The sequence below is a fragment of the Equus quagga genome, chromosome 10 (assembly GCF_021613505.1).
Source record: "Equus quagga isolate Etosha38 chromosome 10, UCLA_HA_Equagga_1.0, whole genome shotgun sequence".
Lineage (NCBI taxonomy): Eukaryota > Metazoa > Chordata > Mammalia > Perissodactyla > Equidae > Equus > Equus quagga.
The window spans coordinates 54,309,368-54,317,409 of record NC_060276.1 but is presented as its reverse complement, the minus strand read 5'-3'; the positions used below and the strand labels follow the sequence as shown (position 1 = coordinate 54,317,409).

At 32.7% G+C, this 8,042-nt stretch overlaps 1 pseudogene; it reads left to right on the top strand.

The window, feature by feature from the left end:
- Positions 1–988: 988 nt before the first annotated feature.
- LOC124245454 (proteasome subunit alpha type-1-like) overlaps positions 989–8,042 on the top strand; it is a 75,110-nt pseudogene continuing 68,056 nt past the window's right edge.

Here is an 8,042-nt window from a genome sequence, read left to right as displayed (position 1 = left end):
AACGATATCCTCCCCACCCCTCATGAACATTATAAGGTATTGATGGCTATTATTGGGCAGTTTGTTTCCTGAGTCATTTCCCCTACAAAGAATAAATTACTACTTCCCTGATAAATAAAATAGCAATTGCAAACCAGAGTGTATGGTAATAATTTGGACTTGACATACAGAACCCACGACTGCGTACTATGCTCCATTGTATCCTTGTGAGTTAAAGTATCAATGCCATTTCAAAAAGAAAATTTTCAAGACATTGCATTTGTGAATTCTCACTGTAGTTCTAGTCATATATGCATATTTGACCAAGAAGAAAACACGGAAAATATCAAGTTAATTACTGATCACAGTTTACTCAGAAATGCATAAACAATTAAAATAAAATCAGGTTTGTTCATAGTCTTCAGGAAAAAATTGTCCTCAAATGAATTCGTTCTTCAGATAAAGTTTTGTTTTCTCCACAAAGATGCATTGAGAAAATGTACAATATCAAATGATAACTAGAATTTGAAGCATATCATTTTTCTGGAGAATTTTACTTTCCTGACCATTATTCTAAGAATGCAACAAAGGACACTTCATTGTTATCTCTACCATTATCGTTATTGATTTATTCAATGTACTTCCTGTGAAACTTTTGGGCATGTGAACATAACAAGCAGGAAAATGAACTTGTCAATACCAGCTGCTTACAACTGATCCATAATCAATCTTAACAGATTTACAACATTGGTTAAGCAGATGTGTGAATGAACAACCAGCTTGAATTTAACTTTTTGATGGGAAGTCTAAAAAGGTGACATTTCTTCCAAAAGGAAATAAAGAGAGGATCTTTATTTGCACTCTTCATCAAAAACACACAGTTCATACATTTTGAAAAAGAGACTGATGCTTCCCAATAAGTCTAACGTATGTATCTCAGAGGTGGGTGGTACAAATAGAATAAGCATTCACAATCTAAAGATTGTGATAAAGTTTATGCAGGTACGAAATGGAGGTAAGAGAAAATTTGCAAGGAATTTCAGCATTGAAGAGAGCTAATTAAGAAATTATGGTTTCTCAAATTACATTCCTCACCCCCCCACACAAAAACACACATAACAATTTCATAACACTAGCTAACACTTGAATGTTTCCTCTGTGCTACACACTGTTTTTTATAAGCATGATCTCATATAATTCTCATGGCAACACTGAGAGGTAGGTAATTTTCCTAGGCCATATAGTTAGTAAGGGAAGGATCCTGCACAGGAAAGCTACGTCTTGCTGACTGGCTTTAAGCTCTTGCTCTCAACAAGACTGTAAAGTAAAAATACATGGAGAAAACACTCTCTATTTTATGAACTGAATTAATCACATTAGCTGTCTACATTTATTAGGTTTGCTTAATAGTTCCTTTATCTTCACCTTTTATTTCAGGAGTTTTTTATTTTGATGTAGTCCCACTTGTCTAATTTTGCTTTTGTTGTCTGTACTTTTGTGTCATACAAGAAATTGTTGTCAAGACCAATGGTCAGAAAGATTTTCCCCTATGTTTTCTTGTGGGAGTTTTATGGCTTCAGGTCTTACATTTAAGTCTTTAAATCCATTTTGAAATTATTTTTGTGTATAGTGTAAGATAAAGGTCCAATCTCATTCCTTTGCATGTGGATATCCAATTTTCTCAGCACTACTTATTGGAGAAACTATCTTTTCTCTACTGTGTATTCTTGGCACCTGTGTCAAAGATCAGTTAACTGTATATATGTGGGTTTATTTCTCTGCTGTCTATTCTGTTCCACTGATTAGTGTGTCTTTTGATTACTATTGATTTGTAAAATATTTTGAAATCAGGAAATGTTATGTCTCCAGCCTTGTTCTTTTTTCTCAAGATTGCTTTAGTTATTTGGAGTCTTTTGTGATTCTACATGAATTTTAGGATTGTTTTTTCTATTTCTGTAAAAATATAATTGGGGTTTTTATATAGATTGCATTGAATCTAGAGATCACTTTGGATAGTATGGGCATTTTAACAATATTAATTCTTCCAATCCATGAACACAAAGTGTCTTTCTATTTATTTTTGTCTGCTTTAATTTCTTTCATTAGTGTTTTATACTTTTTAGTTTACAAGTCTTTCATCTCCTTGGTTAAGTTTATTCCTAAGAATTTTCTTTTTTTTACACTATTATAAATGGGGTTGTTTTCTTAATTTCCTTTCAAGATACTTCATTCTTGGTTATAGAAATGCAGCTGATTTTTGAATGTTGATTTTTTATCCTGCACACATACACTGAAAGTGAAGGGATGGAAAAAATATACTCCACGCAAATGGTAACCGAAAGAGTACAAAGGTGACTATACTTATATCAAACAAATATATTTTAAATCAAAACTGTCAATAAGAGGCAAAGAAAGTCATTACATAATGATAAAAGGGCCAATTTCACAAGAAGATACAATTATAAATATATATGCACCCAACATCACAGCACCTAAATATATAAAGAAAGCATTGACTGATCTGAAGGGAGAAATAGACAGGAATACAATAATAATAGGAGATTCAATTAACCGCTTTTAATAATGGATAGATCATCCAGACAGAAAATCAATGAGGAAAGAGCAAATGTGAACAACACTGCAGACCAAATGGACTCAGCAGACATATGCAGAACATTCCACACAACAGCAGCAGAATACACATTCTTCTTAAATGCATGTGAAACATTCTCCAGGATAAGTCAAATGTGAGCCAATTTTTCAATCAACTTGCATGCTCTGTGATAAATATAATGGAAACATTTTACATCATGACAGTTTCACTCTCCATTATTTGCTGAAGTTACTATAGGTAGAAAAATAAAACAAGCAAGGATACCTCATTTTTGAGTGTATATGGGTGAGAAAATTGAAGAATGTAAACAATATTTCCTTGTCCATTTAAAAGCATGAGAAAATAATTGAATCCATTTGCTAGACTTGTGTATAGCAACTTTTTATGTATTTTTAAAGTCTAGTGTTAGGGGCCGGCCCAGTGGCGTATTGGTTAAGTTCATGTGCTCCCCTTTGGCAGCATGGGATTTGCAGGTTTGGATCCTGGGCATGGACCTCTGCACTTCTCATCAAGCCATGTGTGGTGGCATCCCACGTAGAAGAGCTAGAAGGACTTACAAGTAGGATACACAACTATGTATTGGAGCTTTGGGGAGAGAAAAAGAGAAAAAAGAAGAAGATTGGCAACAGATGTTAGCTCAGGGTCATCTTAGAAAAAAAATGTCTAGTGTTTCCAAAACTTTTAGTAACTGATCACAAATATTTTGTGTATTTTGGTGAACATCACCAACAAATATATCTATTTATGCACATAATTTCCTTTAGCATAACTATTTTAAAGACAACTTGGCTAAAAATTGCTTTCACAATTGCCTAGCTTTCTGAAAGATAACTTTAACTTACAGATAAATGAGAAAAATCATTAATAATTATGCATAAGTGTCCAGTTAAAGATGGAACATTAACTACTTCGGGAGGCTATGCTCTGTCACCTTGTTTGTACTTAAATATTTATGTATTCTCTAACAAATAGCCACAGTTTGAATGAATAGGTTTCTTTGAACATGGCTTTATATAACTGAGAACAACTCCTAAAGTCTCTTGTCAAGGATTTGATAGTCTATAACAATTTTCTTCTACTTATATTTCTATTAAACATTTACACCTTATGAGAATTTTTTATTACATGGGAGCATTTAATATTTCTAAGGCATCAGTGTTTAGACAAAAATGTATTCTTTTAAGTCTGTGTGACATTGCATTGCTTATGCTGTTTCCCCAGCCTTGAATGACTTTCCTTAACCCATCAAAATCTTCTTATCCCTAGTATATTATAGAACTACTGTATGTTTTGCGAACTCTTCTTTAACAATGTTAACATGAATCAGCCTCTCATTCTTTTGTATTCTTAAATACATTGAGTATATCTTTATAATAACACATCTCATTCTGCTGTATATTAGAGCTAGTTATTTCATTAGTTGTAATATCCTTTCAAGTACGAAGCTTGTCTGAATTATTTTGATATTTCATTTCCAAGTATCAAAAATCTAATAACAGACTTTGTGTATGGAAGCTGTTCAATAAGATAAGATAAAGTAAAATAAAATAAAATAAATGATAGACTGAATGGATGGATTGATGTATGGGTGGATGGAGAAATGAATGGAGAGACAGATGGATAGATAAACAAGTCAATTCAGAAATACATGTATCAAAGTTTCAATAACTCATGGACTTGTGATTCAACTTTATCATTAAACTACTACAAATATTTTATGATTATTTTTATTAAAATGAACTATTTAAGAGCTCATTGGAATATCCACTATTATCTATTCTGCATCTTGACCTGTCTAGCAGAATTTGGCTGTCAAGAAATGCTTCAATATTTATGGTTTAGCTATTCTCTAAGAATTTCTTGTTGGTGCTGCCTATAGTTCAGTAGAGCATTATGGAAAGCTCTTCAAGAATTAGAATTTGATCTATTCAGTATGTCTCTGTCTCTTATTTTGAATGAGAGTTTAGTGACATAAATGCTTTGCTGTAAAAGCTTTCTGTGCCATCTGGATATTAGGTTGCATATTCAAAACTCACACTCGTCAGAATCCCAGATGAGAGGCTACTGAGAAAGGCAGAAGTATGACATTCTACAAAGAGGTTTTGAAGCACAGCTTTAAACACTGCAGTACTCATGAAGGTGACTAGAAAAGAATGAAGGTTGATCTTCCAGTTTCATATACAGTTCTACTCGTGTGCATCTACATATGAAAGGTCTCTTATTGACCACAACTCATGAGAGCAGACATTGAAATGGGTAGACACATCTTCTGATCTGAAGATGCTCTTCTCAGTTTAGTGATACCACTAGTACTATGATGACAACAACGGTGATGATAATGACTACTACCACTATTATTACTAGTGTGCTAATATGACAATTGGCACTAATGTTACTAATAATAGTTATATACCTGCCATCTGCTGAGCCTTTACACTGTATCAAGCATTGTGCTAAGCATTTTACTTTCAAAGTAACTTTTTATCCTCATAACTTTGTGACGTAGTTATTATTGGCCCCATTTACTTACAAGGACACTGAGGTTTAGAGAAGATGTTTTAAAAAATATTGCAGGTAGTAAGCAGCAAAACTTTATGACATCAGGGCCAAATTTCTTAAAAAGTGAGGCCAGAGCTAGTTTGTTTAAGTTACAAGCACACATATTTTAATGATTATAATTATTTCCCTCCAAAGGGCCAATTAATGTTAGTGTTAAATAATTTCAGGCCCTCAATTTGACTTTAACACACTACCCAAAACCAGACATCAATGAAGAGCCTATCTATATTGAGTTAATTTATTTTACGCTATTTTTCCCCCAAAATATATCTACAAATTTTAAATTAAAACAGATATATTTGAAGTAAGTAACATTGTTGTATGACAACATAAGATAGAGATACGTAGAATAAAAATAAATCAACTCTTGCTGATCTCTCCAATCTGTCCTACCTATGAAATTGTCAACAAATTATGTATATTCTTCCATTCCTTTTACATAGTTTTAGAAGCCGTATAAAATGTTGGCTGTGTTAACAAAATTGGATCATCCTATGCATATTTTATTGAAAATTTTTAAAATTTACAATATATCATGGAGATTTTCCCATGTTAATATATATAAATTTACATCCCTTGTTTGAATAACTAAATAAATAGTATTCCACACTATTGATGTATCAACATTTATTCCACAATTATTCCACTGATGGGCACCTAGCCTAGAATTATGATTGCTATAGTTCAAAGGTATATGCATTTTAAAGTTTAATAGATACTACCATATTCATTGCCCAATTAACATTAACATGCAATTAACTACAGTTAACATGTTTTGCAGTAACACACGAGTGCTAATTTCTTCACATGTCCACCAGCATTTGATGTTATCAATCTCTAATTCTTTTGATCAATCAGATTGCATTTTATTTATCAGAAAATATGTAGGAATCATTCGTCTCCTGATGATCCCTAGTAATGAACAATTTGTTTCTTTCCTTAAATGGCTTACAATTTAATTTTAGAGAAAAATACTTATAAACTATTGAGTTGTAGTGTTTGTAGTGGAGATACTCCTGTGGTGGAGGGCCAGTGTTACATTGCCATAGAGGTGGAGTTGTAAGGCTCATATTATTCAGTTCAGGCTCCTAGCCAAAAGATGACACAGAAAATTGAATCAAAAAATCAAACTTTTCTAAAAGGATTAGATAAACACTTGAGATTTCAGAAACAATACCAATATGCATTCTGTGATCTGCACTAGGCAAGCAATGTTTCTGAGACTCCAAAATTCTTTATGCTTCATAATGAATGTCCCCCGATTTTGTTTTCTGCATCACATATTGTCTGAGGTTTCTTGCACTTTAGTAGTGGAATAATTGATGCAGCTCTTAAGAATCTTGAGTTATTTTCCTCACTTTCCCATGGGTAGTTACATAACTTTGGTCATGTCACTTCCTCTCAACTTTGGGCAAGTCATTTTGTCTCAGTTGCCTTAAATTTTCTCATTTGGCCTTCTTAGTCACATTAAACACACCTTCAGTTTTCATAGGAATATATAGATATAGGCTAATACACATCTATATAATATAGTATATTACCTTTATAGATATATATTATACATACACATCCAACTGTCTCTTAATTTTTAAGTGGTCACGATATTGTAGAGGCAATTCAACCATTGGAAAGAAATTCTAAATGGATGAATTGATTGCAGAAAATAAACACGGAGAAAGTGCATGTGTTTCAAGTTTACAATACCCTTACTTTATTATCCTGGAACAAGTACTTTGTGAGCGGGGCAATTGAGTATAATAAATGAAAATACAGTTTTCTGTTAGGAATACTTGTGTTACAGTTGTGACTTTGGCTATTTAGCAATATTAAGTTAGGTAAATACTGTATTAGTATGGATTCTTTCTGTTTCAAGAATCAGACATTCTAACTCAAAGTGGCTTAAAAAAACACAAATATACAAATGATGATTGAGTAGTTCAATAGTAGACAGTATCTTCAATGGCTTGATTCAGTGTTCACATAATTTCAGCAGAATGGGATTTTCTTCCTCTCCATTTCTTGGATCTACTTTAATATCAGCTCTATTACTCAGTACCACATGGTCACAAGATCTCTGCAGCAAATATAATCCTTCTGCAGTCTTCCTTTAAGATCCAACTGGGAATAAGAAATTCATTTTTCTGATAGTTAAAAAAGTCTGGAATTGTAGTATTTTGGCTGGGGAAAATGTAATATATTTGTTAGACTCATTTGGGTCACATGCTGCATCCCTGAACCTGGGTAATGATGCAATTTCTTCAAAAGCATTTAAGCTGAGAGTGAACAAAGGGTGATTGCCCCAAAGTGAAATAAGCACAGTACGGTCTCCAAAATGGAGAGTAGTACATTGTGGCAAGAAAAAAAAATATCCAAATTATGACAATATTAGTTTTCTATTACTGTTGTAACAATCAGTGGCTTAAAACAAGAAAAATTTATTATATGACAGTTCTGGAAGTCAAAATTTAGAAATTTTTCTCACTGGACTAAAATACAGATACGAACAGGGCTGCACTTCTTTCCAGCTCTAGGATATAATTGTTTTCTTGACTTTTCCAACTTCTAGAGGCTGTCTGCATTATATTATTAATAATAATATTATTATATTAGTAATAATATTATTATTAGGAGTAGCATTATATCTAGGCACATCACATTAACATATGGTAATCTGTGAATATATGCTTCACCTGAAACACAATATATGTTTAACTTTTCGAATGTTTCTGTTAATACATTGTTTCACCAATATATGTCTCAGTTTAATATATGTTTCACCTGTCACTTAACATCTCCCCTGATCCGCGAATCTGAAATCCAATTTAAACCAGAAAGAAATGACTTTCTGAGTAATGACTCTTTCATTTGTTATCCAGATGCATCATGCCTT